The sequence below is a fragment of the Lutra lutra genome, chromosome 1 (assembly GCF_902655055.1).
Source record: "Lutra lutra chromosome 1, mLutLut1.2, whole genome shotgun sequence".
NCBI lineage: Eukaryota > Metazoa > Chordata > Mammalia > Carnivora > Mustelidae > Lutra > Lutra lutra.
In genome coordinates, this window is record NC_062278.1 from 123,676,267 (window position 1) to 123,693,827 (window position 17,561).

Consider the following 17,561-nt stretch of genomic DNA (forward strand, 5'->3'; position numbering starts at 1 on the left):
GATATTCTTTATATGTACGAATATGTAAATAATTAACTACACACATACATATATGTGTGTATATGCTTTTCTTCTATAAATGGTACAAATGGTACCCTACTGCATAATCTATTATATGCTTTGCTTTATCCCTAACAATATATTTTGGAGGTTATATTATATGATTATATTATACATTAATACTTTCATATTATAATTGATGTGTAATATATTATATAAATTATATATTAGAAAGGTGCTTCATTCTTTATAAAGTTTGGCAGGTGCTTGACAAATTTTTGGAGGAAGGTGGGTGTCTTACAGGATAATCTAAGGCTTGCTATGCATATGGATGTCCATGGAATGCCCTCATCCATGTACTGAGAGAAAGAGCGAATGTGAATGACATGGTGCTCACTCAAGAGGCCACGGGTCATCTGAAGACTTAGTTCTGGCCATAGATAATCCTTCATGTCTTCCTGTGACCTTTCTAAGTCAGGTCCTCTCATATCTAGGCCTTCAACTTTTTCTCAAGGCCATGTCCATTTCTGCCTTTCTGTTTACCAACTAGTTCAGGTGATACTTATCTAATCTCCCCAGTGGTCAGGCATGGGGTAAGCAGCATATCTTCTGTTCTCTTTCTAGAGTCTATGCCTGTTACTCTTGGGTATTCCCTGTTGAGTCTCAAAAATTTCTTTTAGAAGCAAAAACTGACACAAAGTAAATATTGCTTTTGTCTTTACATTTCTACTATGTCCTAGCTCTTCTCAAGGTAGTATGGATGCCTCTGATAGGGAAGAGTCACACACACGGAAGTGCAGAAAAGAAAAGCACAAAAATTAATATCTCTGTTAATAAAAATTAAAGTGACAAAAACAGATCGAGGTTGCCTCTGGCTGGAAGTGGGAGAAAGGATCTAATACAAAAAGGTTTAGGAAATATTTTCAGGAGATGGTACTGTTCTATATCTGGATGGCGGTGGTGGTTATGCAATGGTATACAATTATCCAAATTCATGAAATTGTACACTTAAAATGGGTGGACTTTATTGTATCTAAGTTACACCCCCCCCCAAAAAAAAGCTGAGGTAAAAAAAGCACTACCTTTTAAACACCTTGTTTATATGTCTTATTCTTGCTTTTATATATATATATATATATATATATATATATATATATTCTTAAATATTTTATTTATTTATTTGACAGAGAGAGACAGTGAGAGAGGGAACACAAGCAGGGGGAGTGGAAGAGGGAGAAGCAGGCTTCTTGATGAGCAGGGAGCCTGACGTGGTGCTTGATCCCAGGACCCTGGGATCATGACCTGAACCAAAGGATATGCATAATGACTGAGCCACCCAGGTGCCCCTCGCTTTTATATTTTATACTGCTTCCTCTAATATCTTCCATTAGAGTCTCAGCTACCACTGCATCAACACATTGCCTTAAAAATGGTTGTAAAGACCCCATTTGAAGTGTGTGCCCCAAAGGAGGACAAAGTTATTCCTCCTGGCAATGCTCATGGTGAGGTGAAAAGTAAGAGGTAAGGTTGATTGAAGATCGATCATAGAAACAGGTGAAAGATTTTAAACTTTAATTGTCAGGTAACAGAGTTCACTAAAATTTTTGAGCTGTACAGAAACCGTGTGTGCTTTAGAAAGATAAAATTGGAAGCAATGTGTAGGCTGGATTGAGGGACAAGATCTTAAAGACAGAAAGATTGATCAGGGGGTTTTCGAAGTGGAACAATGAAAAGTTAATCCTGATCCAATGTTGTGTCAAGTGAATTGGAGAGGAATGGGTATGACAATTTATAAAAAGAGTATTGGGAGGAAAGCAGGGACAAGAAAAAAGGGAATCAGTGTTTGATGGAGGTATTTTGTTTGGATGACCAGGAAGATAACTGTACCATTAAATAGAATTTGGATATATAGGAATGAAAACATATTTAAACAAGTTCGTCAATACTGAATATATAAATGTATAACTGGGAAAAGAAAACCACCTCTCCCCCTTTCCCAGGCAAATCCTAGGGAGAATGAAGACCTTGGCAAAAGAATTTAGTCAGGGGCGCCTGGGTGGCTCAGTGGATTAAAGCCTCTGCCTTCGGCTCAGGTCATGATCCCAGAGTCCTGGGATCAAGCCCCACGTCGAGCTCTCTGCTTAGCAGGGAGCCTGCTTCTCCCTCTCCCTCTGCCTGCCTCTCTGCCTGCTTGTGATCTCTCTCTGTCAAATAAATAAATAAAATCTTAAAAAAAAAAGAATTTAGTCAAAGGATTGCTAATGTAATGCAGAAATTAGAAATAGTGAGTCTTGATATTTCAGAGGCCTTAGTTATAAAAATTTGATTTTCAATCATATTTCATAAAAAGTCTTGTGAAATAAAAAAAATGCTAGACTGGACATTCTAAATCTGTGAAAATGAGAAAGGAGAGAAGGGTAGGGAACATTAACATACCAATGATCTCTGGCACAAAACAGGAGCGCTGGGTATATGAAGATCTTGCTTAATTTGAATTTATTCCATCTTAGTAAGTCACCAATAATTTAAACTTCTGTCTTGTTACTTCACTAAGAAGCACAAGAGTCTCTCCTGTAGTAGCCAGATGTTAGCTTCCATGAAATACAATTATTTTTCAAATATGGTCTAGGACAGAACTTTTTTTGTATTATATAATTTGTAATCTCTTTCTGAGAAGAAAGTAGCTTTCTTGATAACATAAACAAATTTCTGATGAACTTTGACAGGAATAAGACTTGTTTGGCAAACCCAATTATTTTCTCATAAAATAGCTACTTTTTATAAATGATATGAATAAGTTTCTCATACTTTTCAGAGGACTACGAAGCGCGGGCTTCCCTTGTCATCATTAGCGCTGGACAAGGGCTTTGCGGAGAACTGCAGAGAACTGCAGAACCAGCCTTCAAGGAGGTGTTGGCCAACACTGGAACTGAGGAAAGCCATGTCAGTCCTGCCAACTAAAATAATGGTAGACCTGGAGGAGGGGCTAAGACCGTGGGAGGTGGGAGGAAGAGCCCAGAGGAAGGTGAGGAAGCATCAGTGGAGGGGAGGAGAGTTGGGGGTCAACAGCCCCTGTTCAGGAGACATTATGTTAGAGATGCACGTGGGCTGTTGAGCCAGTTGGTGGGTGGCAGCCTGTGACCATGGCAGACCTCAAAGGGCCCAGTGCCATCAACACTCATGGAACTAGAATCTCTGCTCTCGCTCTGCTCCAACTCCATACACGGGACAAAGGGCTCCTTTCTCAAACTCAACTTTTATCAGTCTTTCCTCCCCCCATGTTAGTACAGTAGTTTTCAAATTGCCCTCAAGGGCTCTAAAGGTTTCTCAGAGCTCCCCCAGGGCTTGGAGGGGAGGGGGAAAAGAAATAGGGGAGGGGGAAAGAGGACTTAGCTGCAAAGCTTTGCCTCCGTTCTTTGCTTCAGCCAGAGTGGTGTGGCTAAGCACAGAGAAGAAGGAGTTCTCTGAAAGAATTCCTTTCAGAAGGAGTGCTCTATCCTTATGAAAGAACTTCCTTGTCCAGGCCTTTGGGGAGAAAGCTGTGACTCTGTGATCTGGGTGTGAAGGCTGGCATCTTGTCTTGAGAAAAGCAGTTTTTATTCTGCATTTGGAGAGAAGGGGACACAGTTCAGCTAGCCAGGTTTCAAGAGGGCCAGCCTGTGCTTTAAGATGAGACTGTTCTCTGTGACTTTGAACCTCAAGCTTAAAAAAGTTGACTAAACTTACAAAATGGTTGGTAGGAGTGGATTTCTTTTTTTTTTTTTTTAAGGGAACTCGTTGTCAGAGTTTCATGCCTGAGTTGCTGTGTAGCAAAATAGAGCGGGCAGAAGGAAATAAGGAGAGTGAGCCTTTAGAGCTCAGCCAAACTCCTGGGGAGGCATAGAGTTTTCTCCTCTCCAAACTGATCTCTTTGGCTGGGTAGTACCTAGTTCCCATCTGGATTGCATATATTTGGGGTTCCATGTGGGATTCCTACCCCCTCCCACATTTCTTTTAAATTGAAGTACAATTTATATGCGACAAGATGAACACATTTTTAATGTCTACCTCAATAATAGGTGCTTAAGTTTTTATAGTTGTATACACCCACATAATGTTATAGAATATTTTCATCATTTCAGAAAGTTCCCTCATATCCCTTCCCAGTCACTACAGTCTGCTCAACCAGTATTTTTCCAGTTTTTAAATTTTATATAAGTGGGCTCATACTATAGATTTTCTTTTTTAAAATTTAAATTCAATTTAGTTAACATGTAGAGTATTATTAGTTTCAGAGGTAGAATTTAGTGACTCATCAATTGCATATAACACCCAATGCTCCTTATATCACGTGCCCTCCTTAATGTCCATCACCCAATTATCCCTTCCCCTTACTCACCTTCCATCCAGGAACTTTCAGTTTGTTCTCTATAGCTAAGAGTCTCTTCCAGTTTGCCTTCCTTCGTGTTTTTACCTTATTTTATTTTTCCTTCCCTTCCCCTTTGTTCATCTGTCTTGTTTCTTAAATTCCACATATGAGAGAAATCTCATACTATAAATATTCTTTTGTGTTTGGCTTCTTTAGCTCAGCAAAATGATTTTGACATTCACCCATGCTGTTGCTTTTATCAAATAGTTTACTCCTTTATTTCTGTATGGTATTCCATTATATGCATATGCCATGTTTGTTTATTCTACTGATGAGCATTTGGGTTATTTCTATTTTTGCTTATTTTGAATAAATCTACTATAAATAAGTCATTTCTCTTGAGTATATACCTAGGAGTGGAAATCCTGGGATATAAGGAAGGTGTATGTTTAACTTTATTAGAAACTGCCAAAAAATTTCCAATGTCGTTTTACCATTTCAAACTCCCATCAACAATTCATGAAAGTTCTGGTTTCATCGTCCACTTCAAAAATTGGTATTGTTATGTTAGTCTTTTTAATTTTAGACATTTCTGTGAGTATATAGTGTATCTCCCTGTGATTTTAATTCATATCTCCTTGATGAGTAATAATTTTTAGCACCTTTTCATGTGCTTAGCAATCACTTGGATATTTCCTTTTTATATTTTAATTCCATTTAGTTAACATACAGTGTTATGTTAGTTTCATTTGTATGATATAGTGATTCAACAGTTCCATACATCACCCAGTATGCATCATGACAAGTGCACTCCTTAATTCCCATCATCTATTTAAGTGATGTTTCTGGTAAACATCACTTTGTTCCCTATAATTTAGAGTCTGTTTCTTTATTTCTCTCTCTCTCTCCCTTTTTTCCCCCTTGCTCATTTGTTTTGTTTCTAAGTCCACATATGAATGAAATTATATGGCATTTGTCTTACTCCGACTGACCGATTTTGCGTAGCACAATACTCTCTAGCTCCATTCATTTTGTTGCAAATGGAGAGATTTCATTCTTTTTTATGGGTGAATAATCTTCTATCATATATATACCACATCTTCTTTATCCATTCATCAATCAGTGGACACTGGGCTACTTCCAAATGCCTTTGAATTAGTGTTTTTCTATTCTTTGGGTAAATACCAAGTAGTACCAGTACTACTATGATTGTAGGGTAGTTCTATTTTTATCTTTTTGAGGCACCTCCATGTTGTATTCCAGAGTAGCTACCCCAGTTTTTGTTCCCACCAACAGCGCATGAGAGTTCCCCTTTCTCCACATCCTTGGTAACACCTGTTGTTTCCTGTGTTGGTAATTTTAGCCATTCTGACAGGTGTGAGGTGATATCTCATTGTAGTTTTGATTTGCATTTCCCTCATGGTAAGTGATGATGAACATATTTTCATGTGTCTATTGGCAACTGGATGTCTTCTTTGGAGAAATGTCAGTTCATGTCTTCTGCCCATTTTTAAATTGGATTATGTGTATTTTGAATGTTGAGTTGTATAAGTTCTTTATACATTTTGGATACTAACCCTTGATCAGATAATGTCATTTGCAAATATCTTCTCCCATTCTGTAGGGTGCCTTTTAGATTTGTTGATTGTTTCCTTTGCTATACAGAAGCTTTTTATTTTTAGATAGTCCCAATAGTTTATTTTTGCTTTTGTTTCCCTTGCCTTAAGAGACATATCAAAAAAAAAAAAAAGTTGCTACGGCTGATGTCAAAAGGTTTCTGCCTCTCCTCTCTTCCAGGATTTTTACAGCTTTCTGTCTCACATTTAGGTCTTCCATCTATTTTGTATGTGGTGTAAGAATCATTTCGATATTTTCTTTCATGACGCCTCTCTTCAAGTCTTGTCTCTTCCTTTTTTTCTCTATGGAAAAGTTCTTTATGTATTTTGGATGTGAGTTCTTCATCACACATGTATATATTTATATTGCAAATTTTCTTCCAGTCTATAGCTTGTCTTTTTTACTTTCATAATGGATGTTTTTTGATGAGTAGACATTTTTAATTTTGATGAAGTCCACTTTTTTCATGGTTATTGCCTATGTCATGTTTAAAAAATATTCACTGACATTAAGGTTCAGTAATATATCTTCCTATATTTTCTTTTAGACATTTTATGATTTTAGCTTTTACATTTAAATGTATGATCTACTTCAAAATTATTTTTGTATGGTGTGTGAGGGAGATCAAATTTCCTTTGTTTTTCTTTATGGATAGCTAGTTGTTCCAATATCACTTATTGGGGGGAAAATCCATCTTTCTTTCACATTGAATTTTCTTGATATCTTATGCAAATAAGTTGACTATGTAAACATGGGTTTATGCACATATTATTAAGGCCTTTTCCCTGTCAGGGTCTGGTAAGCCAAAAGAATGGGGAAGGACAGCAAATATCAGGTATCTTGCCAAGGAAATCTAGATCCAAAGAGTAAGAAATGTGGGAGGAAATGGTATATGGTTGTTAACTTTGTTCTATTGCCCCTAAGAACAATGTTCCTATTGTGTATATAGGTCTGCTGTTGGTAAAGGCCCTAAATGCCAACTGCTTGTAACCAGTTACATGAGCTTAAGAAGAGCTGTAGCCAAAATTGTGAGGCTCTCAGATTTCCATCCCTCTCCCAATACCCTTAGGGGTTACTGTACTCACCTATTTTTCCTATCTCATCTATTAAAACTTACTCTTACAAAAGAATCTGCAAATCTTTCACAGAAAAGTATAGATGACTAACAAAAATCACCCATGAGTGTTGACATTTGGCTGAGATGAAGAAATGTAATGGTGAAGTTTTATGCATGCAATGAACAAATAAATTATAGGAAGTAGAGTTTTCATAGTACCTATTGATCACACCAGTTTGGTGTTCACCTACCTGTTGACATGTTAAAGCTGGTGTTTCCTTGCTTCAAAAACTTGTTCTAACTTTGTTAGACCCCAAGTGTTTCTTCTACCTCCATCATTCCTCAAGGACCCATCTCTATCCATTCCAACAGTCTAAAGTTGGCAAAAGTTGCTCACAAGGAAGGAGGTAGTTTTATATTATGGAAAAAAAAATGTTGGATTAAATAATTTTATAGAATAGTTAAAAACTTAATGAAAAATGTATCTAATTGTACCCAGGTGTTTATATTTACTTACATATTCTCTAGATTATAAACTTTATTTAAATATACACTTTAGTGACTGGTAAGTGTCTGCACTAAATCTTCTTTAATGATTCTTTTAGTCTTGTTGAGGTATAATTGACAAAATTATAATATATTTAAAGTGTACATCGCATTGTGGCTTTGATTTGTATTTCCCTGATGACATGATATTGAGCATTTTTCACTTGTCTGGTAGCCATTTGTGTATCTTCTTTGGATAAGTGTCTGTTCATGTCTTCTACCTACTTCATGACTGGATCATTTGTCATCAAGGAAATACAAATCAAAACCACAAAGTGATACCACTTTACACAAGTCAGAATGGCTAAAATGAAAAAGAACAGGAAACAACAAATATTGGTGAGGATGTGGAGAAAGGGGAACCCTCTTACACTGTTAGTGGGAATGCAAGTTGGTGCAGCCACTCTGGAAAACAGTATGGAGATTCCTCAAGAAGTTAAAAAATAGAGCTATCCTATGACCCAGCAATTGTACTACTAGGTATTTACTTCAAAGATACAGATGTAGTGAAAAGAAGGGGCACCTGCGCCCCAATGTTCATATCAGCAATGTCCACAATAGCCAAACTGTGGAAGGAGCCAAGATGTCCATTGGCAAATGAATGGATAGAGAAGATGTGGTCCATATATACAATGGACATCAGAAAGGATGAATACTTACCATTTACATCTACATGGTTGGAACTGGAGAGTATTAAGCTAAGTGAAATAAGTCAGTCAGAGGAAGACAGTTATATGGTTTTACTCATATATGAAATATAAGAAAGAGCACAGAGGATCATAAGGGAAGGGAAAGAAACTGAATGGGAAGAAATCAGAAAGGGAGACAAACCATGAGAGACTCTTAACTCTGGGAAACAAACTGAGGGTTGCTGAAGGGGAGATGAATGGGGAGATGGGATAAACTGGTGGGTGGGAATTAAGGAGGGCATGTGATGTGAAGAGTACTGGGTGTTATATGCAACTGATGAATTATGGAACACTACATCTGAAACTCATGATGCATTGTATGTTGCCTAATTGAATTTAAATAAATAAAAAAGTATATATCACTATGATTTGATGTATGTATACATTGTGAAAGAATTCTCACAGAGGTAATGAATACATCTATCTCTCCATCACCTCACATAGTTACCTTTGTGTGTATGACAACACTTAAGTTCTACTCTCTTAGCAAATTTCAATTATACAGTATAGAATTATCAACTATAGTTACCATGTTATTCATTAGATCCTCAGATCTTATTCATATTATAACTGAAAATTTATACCCTTTACCAGCCTTTCCCTATTTTTCCCAGTCCCAAATTCCAACAACCATCATTTAAAAAAAAGATTTGCTTATTTCTTTTAGCGAGAGGAGAGACAGATCGAGCAGGGGTGGGGGGCAGAGGGAGAGGAAGAGAGAGAATCTCAAGCAGACTTGCCACTAATTATTGGGCTCAGGGCCTGGTCCTACAACCTTGAGATCATGACCTGAGCCTAAATCAAGAGCTGGATACTTAACCAACTGAGCCACTCAGGTGTCCCATCTAGCAACCATCCTTTTGCTCTGTTTTTGCATGTTAGACTTTTTGTTGTTGGTAGATTCCACATATAGGTGATACTCTGCAGTATCTGTTTTTCTCCGCTGGCTTATTTCATTTACCACAATGCCTTCCAAATTCAGCCATGTGCAGGGTTTTCTTCTTTTTTAAGGCAGAATAATATTCCTGTGTGTGTTCACATTTTCTTTGTCCATTCAGTTGTCAACCAACACAGATTTTTTCCATACTTTGGCTATTGTGAGTATTATTGCAATGAACATGGGAACATAGGTATCTCTTCAAGACAGTGATTTGTTTTCTTTGGATATATATTTAGAAGTTGGATTGCAGAATGATATGGTAATTTTATATTTTTAATCTCCTGAGGAACCTCCTACTGTTTTCCATAGTGGCTGTACCTTCCTACCAACTGATAGCTTACCTTCCTACCAACTGTACAGGGTTCCTTTTCTTCACATTCTAGCCAGGAATTTTTATCGCTTCTCTTTTTTCTCTCAGCTTTATTGAGATATTATTGACATATAATATTGTGTAAGTTTAAGGTGTGATGATTTGACATATATACATATTTCAAATTGAGTATCACAGTAAGGTTAACACAACCATAACCTCTCATAGTTACTTCTTTTTTATGGTGACAATTTTAAACATTTACTCTCAGCAACTTTCAAATATATTATTAACTACAGTCACCATGCTGTACATTACATTCCCAGAACTTACTAATCTCATAACTGGAATTTTATACCTTTTAACTACTCTCACCCATCCATCCACCCCTCCCCCCAGCAACCACTAATTCACTGTTTCTAATGAGTTCCATTTTTTTAAGTTTACACATATATTGTTTCTCTCTGTCTGACTTATTTCACTTAGTGAAATAATGCTCTTAAAATCCATCCCTGTTGTCACAAATGGCAGGATTTCCTTCTTTTTTATGGCTTTTCTATTGTATATATTGTCTTTAAAATTTTTTTAAAAATAAGCTCTATGACCAACATGGGGCTTGAACTCATGACCCCAAGATCAGGAGTCACATGCTCTACTGACTGAGCCAGCCAGGTACCTCTCTCTCTCTCTCTCTCTCTTTTTTTTTTTTTTTTGGATAGTAGACATCTTAACAGATGTGAGATGTTCTCGTTGTAGTTTTGATTTGAATTTCTCTCATGATTTGTGATCTTGAGTACCTTTTTGAGTACCTGTCAGCTATTTGTATGTCTTCTTTGGTCATTTGCCCTTTAAAAAAAAATTTTTTTTTTTTTTTGCTATTAAGTTGTATGAGTTCCTTGTGTATTTTGGTTATTAGCTCCTTAATGGATGTGTGGTTTGCAAATATTTTCTCTCATTCTATAGGTTACCTTTTCATTTTGATAATGGTTTTGTTTGCTGTGCAGAAGCTTTTTAATCTGATGCAGTCTTACTTGTTTATTTTTGCTTTTTTAACCTTTGTTTTTGGTGTGAAATCTAAAAAAATCATCACTCAGACCAATGTCAAGGAGTTTACCCACTGTGTTTTCTTCTGGAAGTTTTATAGCTTCACGTCTTATATTTAAGACTTTAACACATTTTGATTTGATTTTCACATATGGTAAGAGATAGGGATCCAATTTCATTCTTTTGCATGTGGCTCTCCAGTTTTTCCAACACCTTTTATTGAAGAGAATATTTTTTCCCATTGTATATTTTGGATCCTTTGTCAAAAATTAATTGACCATATACATTTGAAACTAATATTATACTGTATGTTAAATAACTAGGATTAATAAAAACTTAAAAAACAAATTGAGTATATTTGTATGGGTTTATTTCTGAGCTCTCTATTCTGTTCCATTGATTTGTGTGTCTGTTTTTATGCCAATCCCATACTGTTTTGATTATTAGCCTTGCAATATAGTCTTTAATTAGGAAATATGATGCCTCCAGCTTTGTTCTTCTTTTTCAAGATTGCTTTGGCGACTTGGGGTCTTTTGTGGTTCCATACAAATTTTAGGATTAAAAAAATTCTGTGAAAAATGCCATTGGAATATTGATAGGGATTGCATTGAATCTGTGGATTACTTTGGATAGCATGGGCATTTTAACAATATTAATTCTTCCAGACCATCAAAATAAGATATCTTTCCATTTGTGTCTTCCTCAATTTTTTCATCAATGTTTTATACATTTCAGAGTGCAGATCTTTCACTTCCTTGGTTAAATCATTACCTGAGTATTTTATTCTGTGTGATATTATTGTAAATGAGATTGTTTCCTTAAATTCTCTTTCTGAGAGTTCATTGGTAGTGTATAGAAATGCAACTGATTTTTGTATATTGATGCTAAATCCGGCAACTTTTCTGAATTTATTAATTGTAACACATTTTTTGATGGGGTTTTAAGAATTTTCCCTATTATCCTATCATCTGCTCATTCTCAAAGAGAGACAATTTTACTTCTTCCATTCCAGTTTGGAGGCCTTCTGCCTACCACCCTGCTAATTTCTTTGGTTAGGACTTCCAAGATTATATTGAATAAAAATTGGTGAGAGTACATACCCTTGTCTTATTCCTGATCTTAGTGGGAAAGCTTTCAGCTTTTCACCACTAAGTATGATGTTAAAGGATTATCATTAATTGAGCTGATAGTAATTCCTTTAAAAACTAGAAGGTACAGGGGCACCTGGGTGGCTCAGTCAGTTAAGCGTCTGCCTTTGGCTCAGGTCATGATCCTGGAGTCCCAGGATCAAGTCTGAGGATCATCAGGCTCCCTGGTCAGCAAGGGAGTCTGCTTCTCCCTCTCTCTCTGCTCCTCCCCCTGCTCTCTCTTGCTCAATCATTCTCTCAAATAAATAAATAAAATATTTTTTTAAAAAAGTAGAAGGTACATATGAAAGCATTCTTTAGCCAACCACATCCTAATTATTGGATTCATGGGATTCTAGCTTCTTGGAGTTTCCTCGACATCCCTGTCTTCTCTGTCCATGGAAAATTCTTGAAACTGCAAGAAAAATCTTTCCATTGCAAAAGGTAACAAAAATTCTAGCCAAGACAAGGCAAAGGAAAAAAAAAAATTCTGGCCACAGAGGGCTTTGGCTTTCCATTGGTGGTGATTGCCAGTAATGAGCAGAGAGTGAAGCCCCCAAGGAGATCCCCTGTAGAGAGCTAGATGGAGTCACTATGGTCAAGCAGGGACCTGTGTCAAGCAATGACTCAAGCAGCTAAGGGCATTGCAGCTAACACCAGATATCTCTGAGACCAGCATCAGCTGATGATACTCTCAGAACTGATAACCAGCAGAAACAGAGGAGGTCTGCAAAGGCCCAAGACTGATTAAGTCCCTTTAAAAAAATAAAAAGAGAGGATTTTTACAAGTCAGACTCTTCAGACACTGATCCCTCTGTGTCTGACCACTTCAGAAAGGGAGCTGCTGCCAAAGGCTCTGCCTGATCAATCTCTGAAAAGAACAAAGATTTTCACGGCTTGAACGTAAGAAGCAGTAAGGGCCAAGACCTGATCCATACGGGACTGAGGTCTTACCTCAACTGCATGTTCACAGACTGACTGCATTTTATTTATTAACCTCCTACCCTCTGTTCTATCTTGTTTGTTGTGTGACTTGTCTTGTGCTTTGCTTCGTGCGACATGTAGGAAGCCAAGTTAAACACGAAGTGAAATGTCCCTGAGTTTAGAATCCCGACCTGCTTAATCATTCTGTCAACTTTGCTTCATGACTAAATAAAGCAGACATTGTGGAGAGACACAACTCATGTGTGTGCCTTCATAGCGTGTTCATGATGTTCCCAAAAGGTGAGTTCTGAACTTCATGAGTTAGAGGTGTGTACCTTGCGGTGGTTAGGCATGGAGACGCACTAGGGGTAGGGAAGGCTGGGATGGGGATATAAGGTAGTTTTTAACCCACAGCTGCTTTAATGGTCCCTGACTTGCCTAACTTTGAGGAGATTTATCCATGTATACTGAGACTGAAGGTGGGACTAATGTACTTAAAGCCAACAAGTCTGGGTGCCATGCTGGCCTCAGGACACCCCTCTTGGTGCCAGGACACTAGGTGAGGTTGGGAACATAGTTTGGAGGGTTGTAGAAACAACCAGGTTGTCATCCTTCAAGAATAAATCTTTCAGGAACCTATAGTTTTTCTCAATTCTAAAGTGAGTGTAACAGCAATCATTCGCCTCCTACTCCACCGGATCAAGTAACTGGTATTCTCAGCAACCCTGGTGGCTTTTGGGTAGTCTCCAAAACAATGCAGAAAAGCTTGTATGACCTTAGGGATCATTCAGACTTTAGCTCAGTAGCCTGGTCTATGAGTTGGGTTGCACGTTTACTCAGAGTGGAGAGGGAAGTGAATTGTAGGGTCTACCCACCGAGAATGCTCGTAAAACAAACTGGCAATACTGGAGTTGGCTCAGTCAATTTATATGACTAATAATAAATTCCAGGGTGGAGTAATATTAAGCAATCAGTGTTGCTGCACCTCTCCCTAGGGAGAAAATTCTGCCCCTGCCCAAACACACACTGGGATCACAGGCATCTCCCAACACGACTTTGTGTCAGTTTACGCCCTGGGAAAAATCAACTCATGCATAAGCATAGGGCCATGCTCTCAAAGGATTCTTGGGAAATAGTAATTTATGAGTTTTAGCTTTGTGGATTGTATTGCTGGGTTCAACTTAGCAGTACTTCCCAACATATGATCTGAATCCCCTGGGATGCTTTCTGAGCTCTATCCCATATTTATTAAATTCACATCCCATGGGGGTGAGTCTTAGAAACTGCATTTTAAAGAAGCTCCCTAGATGATTCTTGCACGTACTAAATTTAGAGGCTTAGCAACTTATAATGTTGGTGTCCTGAGTTTATGGATAAATTAGGGAGGTGCACAGTTGGAAGTCTGGAAGAGCAGTTCGTTGCTAGAAGGCAGCCATTTTTACAAAGAGAAAACAAATGAAAACAGCCCAAGGAAAGAGTTAAAGCAAATGCTGGTAACACGTGATATTTACTTCAATTACATGCATGGGTTCTGGGTTTGTGTTGTGGAACATCCAGTGCGGACCATGTAATGGGCTGGTACTTAAAAGTGTTTGTCTTAGCTCAGTGACCACACCCCCCCCCCCCCCCATTGTAGCTGAGGATTCTGTGCCTGGGCAGGTGGAGCTCTTTAATCAGAAGGGGACAGATGGTAAGTATAACACTACTACATCATCTATTGAAAACCAAGCTGATCAATATTTCTACACAACCTGTGGAGTCCCTTTGCTTTCTGTGTCATTTCCATTTGTTTTTGTGCCCTATAGATAACCAATGTGTGGCTGGACCAGCCTTGTGCTTGGTTTTCTTTTTCTTTTTTCTTTTCTTTTTTTTCAGCCTGTGGTTTTTATTATGATTGCAAGACACCTTCAGCAACAGTATATTTTGGGCGGGGGGGGGGGGAGTATACTATTTACATGTCCTGGAAATTACACGATGCACATGGGGCCACACAGCGAAGTCACAGGTAGAGAGGTAGGAGAGGGAGCCTGGGAGAGTGCAAGAGTGTACCTGCGGATCTGCTTTTATTAAGGTCGAGGGTGAGGTTTTGCAGAGTCATTCTTTATTAGTGAATTTAAAACATAAGAGCAGGAATTTAAAGTGTAGTAAGAGAAAAAAATAAATAGCCCAAACGCTCAGTTGTTGAAACCGACCAAGATCTCTAAAACAGAGGAGCCTTGGTGCGGGTGAGAGGGGGAGGTGTGGCCTGGCTCTTTATCTACTCCTGTGGCTGGCAATGAGTTTATTCAAGATAGCCATCTCTGAAGTGGATGCTTCTTTGAAGTAGATGTCGCGGCAATCAAAGCTTCTGTCATGCATTTGCATTACAGAAAAGAAAAACCTACCTTGGGCTTAAATTACACCATTTTAACCTTTCCTGTGTTCCTTTTCCCTTCCACGGAACCAGCCACCCTGGGAAGGAAGGGAAGGCAGAGTTAAACTTTAAAACTCTTACGTCACATTCATGGATAATTTGGAAATACTCTATTTTTATAGAGGGACCTTCTAAAGACTGAAATAGAATATTAGTAATATAAACCTTACATTAAACTGAATAAATGAGGTCTTGGCATTATACTTCGGAAACACTAGAAAACTCTAACCTCAAGGCTCAGTGTATAGAAATCCAGGGGCAATATTGCTCAGATATACTGCTGTTCTGATTTCGTAAGTCTCTCAAATTCACCCTTCCTTGCTATTTCACAGGTGCCACTTCAACAACGCTTTCATCACACCCTTACCAGATTCTTGCTGACACTTCCTGACTGGATCCCACCCTTCCAGCTCCTCCAGAAAACCAAACTCTTTCTCAAATACTTTAAAAAAAAAAAATTGTTGCTGCACAACTTGGGAACTTCCTGTGGTTTATCCAGTCAATCACTTTGCCAATAGGTCGGAACTCCTTCTGGAGTCCATCTGCATATTTGTGTCTCTCTAATGATAAAACACAATTTCACAGATGGGAGAATGGTAAGGGTCACATTTTTCTTTTCTTTCCCCGCTTTCCTTTTCTTTCTACAGATAAGCTGGGCTTATATTTTTCAGATAAGTTGAGAAATATTTTCTGTATTTTCAGACAGAAAATGGCTGTGCTCCAGAGAGACAAGCAGCTTCCTGGCAAGAAAAACAGGGCACCCCTGCCAATGGTGGGTAGCCAGAACCTTGGCAATCTCTGTTATGGGCAACAACTGTGGACAAGCCAGGGACCTGGCCAGAATTGAGAAGCCTGTGAAACAACTGAAGAGGGGTTTATAGTTGCAAACAGAATCATTATTTGGCCCTGGTTATTTTCTTTAATGTCTGGGTTTAAATATAATTCACACAACCTAGACTTTCTGTCTTGAAAGTATTTTCTATTTTTACCCTGCAATATTCTAAAAAGGATTTGAATCAGCATGCCTACGTACTTCAAACACAGCAACAAAATGAACTTGTACCGTATGTAATTGGGGAAATCTGGAATGGAGGAGAGAAGGAAAATAAAAGTAAGAAGAAAAAAAAAATTGAAACCAAGGTGTCGTTTTTACACTAAATGGTGGCTTTTCTAAGGTAGGGCTAGTTGTCAGAGGCAAGCTACAGATTTGGATTTTAAGGTCCTTGAAGCCAAAGCAGAGAGGGAAAACAAGATTAGTTAAACAATTCATGGAGAAGAGAAAATAAGAACAAACCAGTTTCTTTTGATTAGCACATCTATTCCCTGATGGCAAGGCCTGATGGACTTTCTTCCATAGTCCTACAAGAGGAGAGATGGAAAGCAGTGACAGAGCTGCCTTCAACATATCACTATGGTACATGCAAGTTCCACAAAACTTAGAAATTCTGTTTCTTTTATATTGGCTGAAGGGCAGTTCAGCAAAATCAATTTTGAGTAAAAAAATGATCAGCATGAAAATCCCTTGAGCTCACTTAATTCAAAGTTAAAATCTAAAGTATCCAGAACACTAGATTCATTGGATCTCCTTTAAACATTCTTCCATAATCATTTTTCACAGATGGGCAGCCTTGACAATCAGCTGGGCTTTAGATTCTCTGCTCTGCTGGCCAAGGGCTGGTCCAGATGTTTTGACAGTTTGCTCAGTCACTCATCTAATCTGTTCTTATAAATGAGTTGCTTGGCAGTCTGTATGCCTGTTCTGAATTTAAGCTGAAGGCCTTGTAGTTTGATCTAAGCTGGTACAGATATGAAGATATTAGGTTACATAATTCCAGGGGCATTCTTTGCACTATATTCTAAAGTGGAACTCCAGTCTGTGGGATGTTTTTACTAAGGACAGTTTCCTATTTTTCAGTAAAAATGTACATAATGGGCAAGAAGGCTTTTATGAGATCGCTTTAAAGTCATTCATGTTTTCAAATAAAAAAAAAATCTTTAAAAAAAAGTAATTCATGTTTTCAAGGGAGAAGTCACTGAGGTAGAAAGCATAGTGGTTAATACAATGGGCTTTGGAGTCAGAGATGGCTGGGCTCAAGAATCTGTCTGGTTCTGTAACCCTGGGCATGTGACTTTGCCCTTTTGAGCACCAGTTTAATTGTCTGTGAAATATAAATAATCATAACTACCTCACAGGGCTGTGAAGGTTCAATAGAGAATGTGTGTGGAGCATTTCCCCCTGTGTCTGGCATATGTAGTGTCCCATGAATGGAAGCTAGTTATATTTTCATTTCCAGATAGCCTAGCAAGCATCCTTACATTTTGCATCCTCAGCTGCATCTTTGAAGGATCTAGAAATATACAGAGAGATAAAGAAAATAAAACATATTAGAATAATGCATTTGGGTTTTGGATTAATTTTCTATATTTGAGATTGGTGAGATTAAAAAGCCTCACCATTATCATTAACCATATCAGGCTGAGTACCTAAGTATTTTTTTTTTTTTCTTTCTTTTTCTGATATAACGTGTGGTCCTTAGTGGAGCTAT

The 17,561-nt window shown here is 37.9% G+C and overlaps 1 long non-coding RNA gene across 1 annotated transcript; it reads left to right on the forward strand.

The window, feature by feature from the left end:
• Positions 1-12,772: 12,772 nt before the first annotated feature.
• LOC125103644 (uncharacterized) lies at positions 12,773-16,086 on the forward strand. Its single transcript, XR_007128456.1, has 3 exons — positions 12,773-12,902; positions 15,348-15,611; positions 15,718-16,086. It is a non-coding gene; the product is annotated as an uncharacterized LOC125103644 (long non-coding RNA).
• The last annotated feature ends 1,475 nt before the right edge of the window (positions 16,087-17,561 follow it).